At 34.5% G+C, this 14,185-nt stretch overlaps 1 protein-coding gene across 3 annotated transcripts in view; it reads left to right on the top strand.

Annotated features, from left to right (window-relative positions):
- HtrA2 (HTRA2-related serine protease) overlaps positions 1-12,840 on the top strand; it is a 71,051-nt gene extending 58,211 nt beyond the window's left edge. The window contains exons 7-8 of one of the 3 annotated variants that reach the window (XR_004757749.2): positions 1,950-2,012; positions 12,694-12,840. The gene's annotated coding sequence lies outside the window, so the exon portion shown is untranslated. Of the gene's footprint in view, positions 1-1,938; positions 2,013-12,693 lie in introns of all 3 variants that reach the window. The other 2 variants (XR_004757748.2, XM_035356395.2) reach the window with 2 other exon arrangements.
- The last annotated feature ends 1,345 nt before the right edge of the window (positions 12,841-14,185 follow it).

The following is a 14,185-nucleotide window of genomic DNA, read 5'->3' as shown; positions in this document are numbered from 1 at the left end:
GACTATGACATCACTATCCATTCCTGGAAAGGATCATCACTCAAAAATGCTGACGCCCTGTCTAGAAGACCGTGCCCAGAATCTGCCGATACTGTTTCAAGGTCGAAGCGAAATATGAGCTGGTTCATCCAGTCATATGCCAAGCTACAACTACAGCATCATCTGACCTAGACCCATGGGGTAATGAAGAAGTCAAAGATGACCAGGTGGTAGATGGCGACATTAAGCCCATAATTATTGACCTAACGGAGTCTTCAAATAAGAAGCCTACTTGCAGTAGATTTTGACCTATAATCCTATAAGGTATTTCTCCTGCCTTCTTAGTGTAGTGGTCAGCAAGTTCGACGTGTATTTGAGAGGTCCGTGGTTCGAGACCCGGCGAAGGTGTTGCTTATTCTTCATCTTCCTTCAAAAATACCTAAGTCTACAGTGGTGCCCGAACTAAAAGGGTGGTGGATGATGATTCTCCACCCCCAGGATTTGGCGATTGGGTCTCCTAATCCCCAGTCACTCTTAAAAAGGGGGCTGTATATAAGGTATTTCTACCGCCTTCTTAGCATGCCTTTGTAGTCTAATGGTCAGCTCACTCAATGCGTATTTGAGAGGTCCATAATTCGAGTCTCGGTGAGGGCATTGCTCACTTTTCATGTCTCCTGCTTTAAAAAAATACCTATTGTCTCTACAGTTTTACCACAAAACAATATTAGTCTATCTGGGACTCTTCCATATTCAAACTAGCGTGTTCTACAGAAACTTTTAATGAGACAATGGAAAGGCATTCTACTTTGAAGTATAGGTTGTTCGAGATCCGGGATCATCCTTAAAGAGCTGCACAGCAGTCTTGACAGGAGGCCACTTCAGAATAGTGAGGACTTTGCATACAGTTTGAGAGCACTAAAGTAATGCAAGGGCTGATGTACAGAAATAATGCTAGTCCTATCATGCCTGTGTAGGCCAGAAAGGACCAAAGAAATGTAGTCGAGGAAAGTTGCAACGTTACAGTGTAGGAGTGCCTTTTTAACACTTAGCCTTCGACATCCTGAGACCTCTGCCATGTACTGCTGTTTGTTATTGAGTACTTTTCAAAGTGGCATAAACCATATTGTATCTGTAATTAAGAGGCTGTCTTCATAACAGAAGTAATGATACAGCATTGGATTTCTAACTTTGGAGGGCTAACTAGTTGCATTCCAATCAAAGAAGTAATTTTATCTCAGCTCTTGTTAATGAATTCTTTAAACTACTCAGCATAGACAAAACCAAATCACACCTGTATATCCACAGTCAGAGGGAATGGTAAAGAGATTTAATCGAACCATCCTTAATAAGCTCTTGCTGATGATTTCTAGAAACCAACATGACTGGGACCAGAAGTTACCGCTGTTCTTACTGGCTGGCCTCTTGCAGTGCTGCCCATGAGATCTCAGATGCTCTTTGGTCATGACTTTTTCTGCCTTGTGATCTGTTATTTCATTGCCATCCAGAAGTACATTCAGGATCTTCGGGCACAGTTTGAAATCATGCACAGTTTTGCGCAAGAGTGAATCAACTTGGCGACAGAAAAGATAAAGACCACAGACGACATAAAAGCTACAGGATATTGAATTAATGAAAGTGCAAGTTGTGGTTATTTAATTTTCTTTGATGGAAAAGACTCTTTCTTAAACTGCAGACCTCACACAATCTTAAAATGGCTGAATGATATCATAGTTTGAATCCATAAGTGATCAAATTCTAATCCTAAAGTCATGCATTAGGAAGGGTAGCCTCTTTCTGTGGCCAAAGTATGTAGTCACTATAGAGTGTATAACGTAAACAGTATATGTATAATACTATAGTTCTGTGTGTATATAGATTTGTAAATTTATATATTTACTGATTGATTTAGTATTTGATTTGTTGTTTGTTATTTATTATTATTTTTTTAACATTGCATAGATTTTCCTTAGTTGCAAGTACAGCTACCTGTCCAGGTATTAAACTGCTCGGGACATACAGTTTTTGGGAAAAGGGTAATGTTGAGAATTTTGTATATATTTAAATAATTTTAGAGAATTTAGAAGTAAAATCATAATATCTCGTATATAATGTAACATGAAAGGCCTCAAGAGTGTGAACCTTTGTCGGAAAAGTAATGTTACTGGGGCAAGTCCACCGAGTTAAATGTGAGAGTCATTTGCAATTAGTTGTGAGACCAACTTGGCAAGGTAGCGCTAAGCCAGCGAGAGTTTGGCAACATTTTGGTGTGATCCCTGTAAAACTGTTACTGCTCCTTCCCTGTGTGAAAAGCTTGAAGCAGGTAGAGAGCAAATGAAAAGAGAAATTACTGCCATAACAGAAAACAGGTTTGATGTTATGGTAGGCAGAACAGACACAGTTGAAAATAAAGTTAGAGAAATGGAAGAAAGAGTTTCTGATATTGAATGGCAAATTGATGACAATATGTATTTCAGTGGATGAAATAAATAAAAGAGACCGTTAGTTTTGCAAAACTGCATTTGTTCTGATTTCTTAATGTATCTAAACATGTTTGGAGCCCTTGTTTTCCCCAAAAAACACAGTATTGGTATATTATAGACACTGTTTTCATTTATTTTTTATGAAGATTTATTATGGAATATCGAGATTTAATATATATTATTATTTCGCAAAAATGTTAAGTATATGTGAAAATTCATGCAGATTTTAAAAAAAATTGAAACATCCAATCACGAGAACTATTGCAATTACATTAAAAGAAGTCATATGGTAATAAAGTACAGGCTTTTATCTAGGGAATGACGTATGGTTTTAATGATTTATTAAAAAATAAAAATCTTTCAGCTTATTGAAGTTTTTTTTAGAATTTTCAATAATTCTATGATATTATTTTAATAGCAGGTCATAATTTCAAAAATATTTATAATATAAATATTCTGATATGGTAGTCTCTAGATAAGTATATGTAGATTAAGTACACAATGTTTCATAACAATAAAATAATAACAAGTTGACTTATCCTGCACCAAGTAAGCAACTTTTGAAGGGAAAAAAGGGCACTTAAAGTTTAAAATGTTATATTTTTGTTATTTAATTTTTAGCCAGATACCTAAAACTCCCGCATCTATATGTTATGCCTTGCTTTTGCTCTGCTTTATCTGTTTTGCATTTTTTAGTCAGCCTATTTCCTTTTCTGTTGATTTTTACTCTGTGTGTAGTAAATGACATTTCGATTCCCTTAATTGCTCCATGTCAAGCCTACTATACCCTTCGATTGCATATGCAGCAGCTCGTTTACCTATACAATTTAAAATATCTAGTAAGCCTTGAAAACCTCTGTTAAATTGTATAACAGCCATGTGTGCCTCTAGTTTAAGAGTTGTTAATTCCACAAACAAAACTTTGGTATAAATTTCCACAAAATGCCATTAAAACTTTTTGCATTTTGCGTCTTTTCAAGTAAGTACTTCTGTAAAAGCTTCTGCTGACATAGTTACATATACTCAGCCTTAACAATATTAATGACATTCTTAGGGAATTCTTTAGATATGTCTGTATACATTCTTCCAACTGATGCAGCTCACTGATATATACACCAGCTGACTACAGGCAGTGCATACTAGATCAGGTGTGAAAAGAAATGGGGCAATTACGACACTATGCATTTACTGTAAATTATTCACATTGCTCTCGATTGCAGTTCCATAGTAATTTTGAAGTTTGTCAATGAAAGCATCCATTAATTCAACCCCCTCCCCTCGTCCACCAAGACCTTGTTGTTCTTCCTTCAATTTGTTAAACAATTGTGCATCTGTCTACGACCTATACATTCAATGCATGACACTATTTATACCATTAATACCTTAAACTGCTTTGCAACCTTTAATGTCACCATAGAATTTAACATATTTTAGTTTCCTTAGATGAGTGGATCTTTCAAAAATAATGTATATGCCATCAGGTTCACTGGCTCCTGATTATCTGATATATTTCTCACGGTTGTAACTTTTTTTATGTCTGCAAATTCTACATACTTTGGAGATTACTTCAGTGTGTAACATGTTTCCTGTATCAATTGATATAATCACACATCCATTTAATGATCACATCCATTTCAGTCACACATCCATTTAACGATGAGTGGCCACTTTGTTGCCATGAACTGTCAACTGGCACACCACATTCAACAATCTCTCCTGTATTATTTTTTCATTCCAGTTTCAACAGCAGCTTTATCCATTATTTTATTTGCAGTATTACCAGCAACACTTTTTCGAGATATTAAAATGCTGCATTGGATGGAGCATGTACATTAATAGCTGAATTTCCTCTTCCTCTGAAATTTGATAAGTATCCTCCCGGGTTTTTTAAACCGGGGATATGCTCATTGTATGCTGAAATTCCTGGACATATAATAACCATCGTGATACAATATCAGGCTGCTTGTCCAGATTGATATAGAATATTAGTGGTTTGGAAATTGTTTCACAGACCAAAAAATTGCATAAAATTCTCTCCTGATTGAAGTATACCTGGCTTCCACAGGTGTAAAAAAATCTTTGAGTAAAATTGTACTGGGGAAAACGTATCATTATCTTTCTTAATCAGTATTCCACAAATGGCTGACCATGATGCATCTGTGACTAAATATAAAGGTTTATCATGTTCTATTTTTTAATCGTTTTATCAAAATTATCAGCGACTAAATCTCCCTTCTTAGTTTTCTAATTTCTTTTAATGTTATATGGTGAATTTTTAAATTTTGTTGTTCTATAAGGTTTTCAAATAGATTTTCATCTAATTTATATACCTTACCAATCATTTCGCCTTTTCTTAAAATGATTTTGGATTTATAATTGTTGTCAGTTAAGGTAAAAATATATTGTTTTTCACTTTGATTCATGTTGTTTTTCACTTATCTTATGTATTGATTCAATTATACCCATTTTTTCTATTCTTTGCCTTTCACAAAAATGCTCGTAATACTCTTCACAGTATCACAGAGTACAGCTAGTAGTTATACTTCAAACTACAAGAATGTTAACCAACACAATGCAAAGTGCATCTAAACTGCTAACGCAGATGTCTCAGTACTCCGAATTCAGTTCTAACTGTGAAATTGATGCTGTCTCCGGTTTTATATAGTTTTTCCCTGGCCTTTATGAAATCTCTAGTACTTCTCGAAATTACTGGAAGGCAAATTAGGGCCGGATGTGGTTATAGCTACATAGAGGATCAATTACAGTTATTCAGTTGCAATATCCATTACAGTTATACAGGGACCAGACCAAAATGTCGCTGAGTTTGGCGACTTATTTTGCATTCTCATCAAATTTTGCAGAAAAAAATTTGTTGCCAAAACCATCTTTAGCATGGCGATATATCTATTTACTCAATTTTAAATAGACTTGCCTCTGTATTCTTACTTTACTAGCAAGCTTAGCTTCTGCAGATTTTCATATCACATTATACAAAAATACAAGAACTTCACATATAATTTAACTAAAGTTATTTGTATGTATACAAAATTCATAGCATGATTTTGTCTTTAGGATATTGATAGTTCTTCCATATTTTTCTGACTTAATTTTTGTGCTATATATTGTATCTGATTTATAAGGTTAATCATAATGCAGAAAGAAGAAGTTTCATAACACAAATATTGAGCCAGTAACAGAATTTGCATGAAAGTTCATTTAAGATATAGACAGTCCCGGATCTAGGGGGGACAAGCCAGGCTCTGTGCCCCGGGCGGCAAATTCAAGAGTGGTGCTGGATCGTATTTTGAATCATCAAATTTTGATACAACATTAGTAGTTTTAAAAACTTTTTTAAGAATATTTATAATTAATTACTCGGAAACCTTTTAAAAGAACAAGCAAATAAAAGTAAGCTAAGTACAGCCGAATATGACTAAAGATAAGATCAGAGAGAGGACAATAAAGGGACTCCAGCACGTCACTGACAAGGTCAGATGACCCTGTCACTCTGCCAACCCAACACGTAATTTTATTACAAAGGTACTCTGTAAGCGCTTTGGTCTTTGGTCCCTGTAAGTGAAGCTTAGTGTCCCTCTGTTGTCCTCTCTCTAGATGGGAATATTCAAATGAGAAACAGAACGATAGCATAGAGGCACCTTCTTTTCATACCAATGCCTCTTGGGAAATAAATGGTGAAGCATTGTAAATTGTAACTTTTTCCTAACACCCAATACCCAATCTGGACCAATGAAATCATTCAAATTAATGTACGTCGCGAAAATACAGCAGAAATGAAGTTAGGCATTTTGATTTTTTGCAGTCAGTCGACAACTTAGGTTTTAAAAATGGATTTATTATTTTATTAGTTTTTAAAGTTTTTTTAGTTTGGAGGGGTTTTCTCTCTCTCTCTCTCTTTTTTTTTTTTTTTAATATGCCTGCTTCCAGTATTCCTCACCATATTTAGCAAGACACAACCATTCAGTTAGTGCGCGCAAGACTTTTGAGTGTAATTGCGTCAATTTTTAGCTTTTCTTGTTAAGGCAAGTTATACTGTATATTATTTAAGGTAAAAAAAATCACGAGAGCATCTAGAAAAAACTTTTGGAGGCAGAATATAGACAAACAGCAGAAGATAGGGCAGAACAGAGAAAACAAATTGCAGCTAAAATGAAAAAATGGCTTCACGGAAAAGACGAACCATGAGACTCTGCCGCAACTTTCGATAGTGCCAAGATTCTAAAGTATATTGATATTTTTTGCAATTTGCATGACCAAGATAAAGACTTTCCATCTATCATTCTCAAACAGACTACATTAAGGCAACCGAGAGTTTCTGTAATGTATTGAAACTACATTTACTGAGAGTACTGAGAGTTTCTGTAAATACTGAATATGTCAACTGAAGAAGTGCAAAAGAAGGGATCAGAGATTGCACGAAAATATGAGCAAGATCTAAATGCATTTCAGTTCTGCCAGGTACTTGGCGTTTTTAAAGAACAAGCCCCAATGTTATTCGTCAACTTAAAAAAAGGCTACAACTTTGTATCTTTTGCAACAGATCTATACCTATGATTTTCAGAATGCCTTTTAGAATATTTGTACAGTCAAAAGTCGTTAATTCGGACATCAATAATCCGGAATGATCTATAATCCGGACCTCAAAGCTACGAACTTTCTGCGCATGCGTCGCGTTGACGCATGCACGTAAGACCTTTACGGCTGCAAATGTGCGCGTGCGCAAAATACGTTTACGAATGTGTGTTTAATGTATAACGGACGGTATAAGCTAAGCTAAAATTATTTATTTCAGTTAATGTTGCAGATTGCGTTGTTCCTTAAACTTTGAATTGGATCCGGCTTATTATTTTTGCAGACTGTTAGAGCAATTTTATAAAAGTAAGCTTGAACTTTCGATTATGTCAAATAGAATTTCTGATATATATGTCAAATAGAATTTCTTATATATATCACCATGTGTTGCTGAATTACAGCAACTGATTGTGACCGTCATTGACCTCAAGCGAACATCTAGAGGACATGAAATAAGGATATAAAGCATTTTCTCATTTAGGTGTGTGTGGGCAGCATAAAGAAGATTTAAAAACTTTTGATTTTTCGAACCCAGGTAGTTGGCCAATCACATAAAAAATGAATGATTCAGCAACGATTTTTCTTAAGTAGTCAAGCTGTATTATTAACTGAAAAACATCCAGAAAACGTAGACCTTAGGTCCACTGAACGTGATGCAAGACATCTGACATCTTCATTGTGGCACAGAGCAATAGAAAATAATGAAAAGATTAAAAGATTGTGGCTTATATATTCTAAAACTAAAAATGCAATTTCTGTACACCCTGGGAGATTTACCGGAAACATGCCACTGCCACTACATCAGCATTGTGTGCTACGGGATTCATTTATTGGAAAAAAGCTTCAGAAAGGTTGACTGAGCACGAAACATCTGAAATCCACATGATAAAATGAAAATTTCGATTACAACAAGTGAAACCTTGTCAAAGCATCGAACGTGACATTAAATGACTAATTCTCACAGAGAAAGGAAAATGGAGAGATATCTTACAGATAATGATGGATGCTGTATTGTATCTTTCAAAAAACTGTCTTTCTTTCCATAGGTCTGATGAAACACCTAGCAGTCTACTCACAAAGTGTCCTCAGCATAGTCAAGGCAATTTTTCTAATTTAATGATTCTGGTAGCTGAACATAACTTAACTCTTAAGTGCAGTACAAAGTCTGTAATCCGGACGTCCATTATCCGGAATTATCTATAATCCGGACCTCAAAGCCACAAACCTTTTTTTTGGTATGCTTTACGCATGCGGGTTTAATGCTACGCATGCGCATTTAATGTTTAAGCATGCGCATTTAGCACAAAAAAACGAAGCAATTTAAACAATTTACATTGAAAGAAATGGTTAATAAAGTAAACAAATAAATATTAAGCTTTGTTTTGTAAATATTGATACCCTTTAGATCATAATTGCTCTTTATTTCATAAGTTATGGTTTCATATTTTTAATTGTATTTCTGCATGCCATCTTACCAGATTTAAATTGATGATCTATAATCCGGAAAACCCTTTATCCGAAATTGCCGAAGTCCTGACGAGTCCGGATTACGGACTTTGTACTGTACCAGTTAGAACACCTAAAAAAGTGACAAGTATCATATTCAGGAAAGATAATTCAAAATGAAATTACTGATATAATGGCGAAAACAGTTTGCAATAGCATTTTAAATGATATTATTAAAGAAGCCAAATATTATACAATAATGTTCGATTGCATTCCAGATGTGTCACATACAGAACAAATGAGTCAGGTGCTACGATACATAAAACGTGTGGTGATGTGTGTGAAATAAAGGAGAGCTTTATTGATTTCATAGAAGTTCGTGGAAAGACAGGAGAATGTATTTCTCAATGGATTACAGAAAATTGACACTTGATTATTTGGATATTGGACAATGTTGTAGTCAATCTGACGATAGCGGATCTAATATGGCCGGTACTTATAAAGGAATACAAGCCAGGATTACAGAAGTGAATAAGCTGGCTGAATATGTGTGATGTTTGGCTCACTTTTTCAATCTTGTCAGTGTGCATTCTGCTTCATCTTGCACCGAAGCAGTTAACCTATTTCGAATTATCCAGAAGATATTTAGCTTTTTTGTCGGATTCACTATTCGATGGAATATTACGAAAAGCTGTACAAAAACCAACTTAAAAGGAAGCTGCCAGATGAAATGGTCGGCAAAATATGTGGCTGTGAAAGCCCTTCTAACGAATTTTACCAGAAGTAGTAAAATCATTGAAAGAAATTGATTATCTTTCTCTTAGTGCGGAATCAAAGTATGAAGCAGGACATCTACTACATATAGTAAAAGTTTTTGAATTTATTAGCAACCTGACAGTTTGGGCTAATATTCTTTGAGAAGCCAATCGAATAAATATTGAAATTCAAAAGAAAGATATTATTCTTGCGCGTTCCGTCACATTAATGGAAGGTCCGACCAAACCTTTTCAAAAAATGAGAGAAATGCCTATGGAATATTGGATAGAAGAATCCAAGGCAGAAGCCAAAAACCTTGAGGTTGAATCTGTTCTGACAAATAAACGAATTATAAGGTGCAAAAAGCAGTTAATTGTGCAAGGACAAATCACGAACACTTCATCCTGTTCAGCTATTTTCTAATGCAATGGAAATTGTATTTGATCAAATCTTATCAGAAATTCAGACGAGGATAAACAGCACTAATACACTAAATTCAAATTTTGCATTTCTCAATGCTAGTTAGTGAAATACTGAATATGTCAACTGAAGAACTGCAAAAGAAGGGATCAGAGCTTGCACGAAAATATGAGCAAGATCTAAATGCATTTCAGTTCTGCCAGGTACTTGGCGTTTTTAAAAAACAAGCCCCAATGTTATTCATCAACATAAAAAAAGGCTACAACTTTGTATCTTTTGCAACAGATCTATACCTATGATTTTCAGAATGCCTTTTAGAATATTTGTACAGTCAAAAGTCGTTAATTCGGACACCCATAATCCGGAATGTTCTATAATCCGAACCTCAAAGCTACGAACTTTCTGCGCATGCGTCGCGTTGGCGCATGCACGTAAGACCTTTACGGCTGCAAATGTGCGCGTGTGCAAAATACGTTTACGAATGTGTGTTTAATGTATAACGGACGGTATAAGCTAAGCTAAAATTATCTATTTCAGTTAATGTTGCAGATTGCGTTGTTCCTTAAACTTCGAATTGGATCCGGCTTATTATTTTTTGCAGACTGTTAGAGCAATTTTATAAAAGTAAGCTTGAACTTTCGATTATGTCAAATAGAATTTCTGATATATATTTACTAATATGTAAAGGATCTACAAAGCGAAAGTATGTTTCGAAGTCCATTAAACAAAAAGTGGAATAGCTGCAAAAAATGGATAAAGGCATATTCTTTGTTTATCTAAACTTTAACGTTTGTTTATCTAAACTTTGTTTATCTTTAACGCCGCGGCATGCAATGAATTGGAAGTTGATCTGTCAGCACTATCCTTATCTTCAGGGCAGATGTTTTTATTTTATTTGGCTTATAATTCCTTACTAAATGTAGTATTTCATCTCGATGTACTTCGTCTTTGATATGATTTAAATCAAATTCCTCGTCATTATAATTCGCTTCCGATAGCGAAGAAAGTGACAGAGGTTCTTGAAAATGAAAAAATTTCGATTGATAAATTAGTCGGTAGACACAGCAATTATAGGACTTGAACAGCGGACCTTTGTAACTGAACAAGAAATTATGTCTGTTTATAGAATTGAAGAGAATGTATCATCACATAAAAAACGAAGCAACTTAAACAACTTACATTGAAAGAAATGTTTAATAAAGTAAACAAATAAATATTAAGCTTTTTTTTTTTGTAAATTTTGATACCCTTTAGATCATAATTGTTCTTTATTTCATAAATTACGGTTTAATATTTTTAATTTTATAATTTCTGCATGCCATCTTACCAGATTTAAACTGATGATCTATAATCCGGAATCGCCGAAGACCCGACGAGTCCGGATTAACGACTTTTGACTGTATTACCCTGCGGATTTTCTCTACACTTCTGATTACTTCCGCAAACTGTGAGCAGCAAATTAAAACTTATTAAAAACTGTCTGTGATCATCGATGAGCCTGAAGCGTTTATCAAGTCTCCTAATTCTCTAATTCAAAATTTAAGTATAATACTTTAATTCTAAAATTTAGTGCAAAATTTGGGCCTATTTAAGAGAAATCACTTTCTTTCAACTAAGTCTTATTTCACTTAGTTTAAGCGTAAATTAGAATCACATTTAATTTTGTTCTGGCTTTATTTTTTAAATATAATATGGAAGAAAATCCTTATTCACACATATACATAGGTTGTGCAAAAAGGTAATAAAAGTTTAATAACTCTAAGGTTAATCATAATGCTCATAACTCTGAATTTTTTAAAGAATTGAATTTCATATATGCCTTATAAATATGATTACAGTGTTATCAGACTGTTCATCACTTACTGTGCTCCATTAACCAATGTTATTTATATTTTGGCAATTTACTGAATATGCATACATTACACAAACAGTATTTATTTTCTTAATACAAATGAAACTAGTTTATAAATCTCAATCATTCAATCTTATTAATAGAAAGGCATTAAATAAATACTGACTTTTCATTATATTGACTTATTAATCTAAGACTCGACATAGATCTGTCCTATTCTTGCTAATTTTATTATACTGCTATAAATTCTTGATCAGGTGTCTTTTTATAACATACTCATACTAAGTTCTTCCTGTTAAAGTCAGAATATTAAAGCACATTAAAAAATAGAATAATCTTTGTCACCTCTACAAACACAAATTTTTGAAGAAATATTTCTTACCTGTAAGTATGCCAGAAAAATGGCATAACCAGATATATACTGGGAAAGGTAGTGGTTGATGTTGATATATTTGTTATTCCCTTTTTGGAAGAAACTAGTTAGGCTGCCTACTTTCTAGTGCATAGTCCCAGCTGTCTATGACTTTTCTATTCTCAGTTGGAATCAACCGCTGCTTTTGCCAACTCATTAGCTTTGTTGCCTTGATGTCTGCTTTGACCTATGATTCTCAGATTTCAATTTTCATGCTATGTAATGAGTTCAGTATCATACTGACTTCGTTAATGTAAGATGCACTCATCAGATAAGAACATTCCTTTTAAGAAAGGAAGTTAGAACAAAGCCCGAGACATTTGCTGTATAACTCATGATTAATAATTTATGCCTGACAGCAAAAAAGTATATTTATAGATTTCTTTAAAAAAATGGTACAAAATTCACATAGTAATCAAAACAATCGGACAGCTGGGCAATGCCAAATTATGGTACATATAATCAGACTGTCTGAATTTTTCACATTAAGGAAGAAGAGGAATTTTTAACATATGTGAAATTTGTTTAGATAATGCAATGTGCAAATTTTGAATGAAGCAGGAGCAAACGTCACTGGAAATTGTAACCACTTGTTCAAGAAATTTTATAAAACCAAATTTGCTTTTGTTTGGTATAATAGTTCTTACAGAGAATTCTGGGCACCTTCTCTTTTCAGTTTGGTGTATTATGAGTAAGTGTTTAAAATGAAATATGCTAAAGTTTTTGTTTTGCTTCTTACTACAGTTATTTTGTTGTAGGATCCTAGAGTTTCTTGAAGATATCCCAAGTATCATCTGCAAGATTTCTACTATATTCAGAGCTAATTTATAGCATTTTAAATTCTCTGTATTAATTTTATTACATGTTCCTCAGTTTGTATTTAAAATAAAGCCTTAGTCATCTTATTTTGATTAAAAGCTTTATTATAAATGTAGTTAAACATTGTTTGGTTTACATACAACATAAATTTTTAGATCAAGTTGTAATTACTGTGGGGTTTACTTTCATAAGAACATGGTAGAGCACACGTTAAGCATAATTACTGCTTTATTTTACTAATAAGAAATAAATAAAAGTAATAAAAAGGTAAATTAAGTAAAAATTAATATTGCAGGTGATCTTCCAATAATTATACTCAGTCCAAATAGTTCTACTGAATTGTTGTACGATGACTAACTCACAGTCCTCAATAAACACTGTTGCGTTTTTTTTTTTTTTTTTCCGTTTGTTTGTTTGTTTCCTGACACCAGTTGTTACGTTATTTTCTTCCTTCACGTTCGTACGGGGTTCGTGAGGATTCGGAGTGAATAATGACGACAGCACTTGATGAAGTATCAAAACACACTTTATTTAGCCAGTACTAATCAGGACAGCTCCAAAATCACGTTACAGTCATCGAAGAACTACTATAAACACGCTGACACAATCAGCGACACAGCCTTCAGGTTATCAGGCTATAAATGTTGAGATAGCTTCACTGCAAGTTCCGAGAACAACCGAGCAGAGTCGGGAGCTTCACTGCAGCTCCCGACTCTGCTCGGTTGTTCTCGGAACTCCACGCTACAACTCGCGATGCACTCGATGACACACAGAGCACAGCTTCCGACTCTTCGATTCAGCCATTCCCGGAGCTCAACACACTCTCTCGACGACGCACTAACCGCGATACACTATGAGACTCTTTCGATCCACTCGGCACTCGCTGCCCGGCTGTCAAGTCGACTCCACACCAACGAGATAATATACTGGTAGAGAGCATATTGCAACCTTCGACCGGTTCCAACATTAGTGTCACGTGACTGCTGCGCGAATTCCGAAAGTGTGGAAATACTTTACATTGCTTTCTATGGGACGGAAGACTGCTGCTCTGCTTGGTCACATAAAATTTAAGTAAAAATGGTTATTCGCTGCAGCGCCTACGGATGTAAAGAAAGTTTCGTGAAAGGAGGACTTGTAACCTTTCATAGGTAAGTTAAAACTGCACGATTTATTATTTTATTTTCAGTATTTTTGTCATTTTACTCTCTCTGTTGAATTGGTTGGAAAGTTTCAGCCATATTGTATAAGAAAATTGCCGCCGTATATGACATTTTCAGCATGTATTATTAGCATCAAAATGTAATAAATAATGTGACACTATTTACTGGAATCACCCTTTACAAATAATTGAATTTTATATGTTTTTTCCGTGTATTCCGCTGAAATAGAAAGCTGCGCCAATTGGCGTTAACCTTTTTTCGCCAAGTCGTA

The sequence above is a fragment of the Stegodyphus dumicola genome, chromosome X2 (genome assembly GCF_044657685.1).
Source record: "Stegodyphus dumicola isolate Sdum_Otavi_A_Nest chromosome X2, ASM4465768v1".
Lineage (NCBI taxonomy): Eukaryota > Metazoa > Arthropoda > Arachnida > Araneae > Eresidae > Stegodyphus > Stegodyphus dumicola.
Note: the sequence above shows the minus strand (reverse complement) of the source record. Positions and strands in the feature narration are given on the sequence as shown.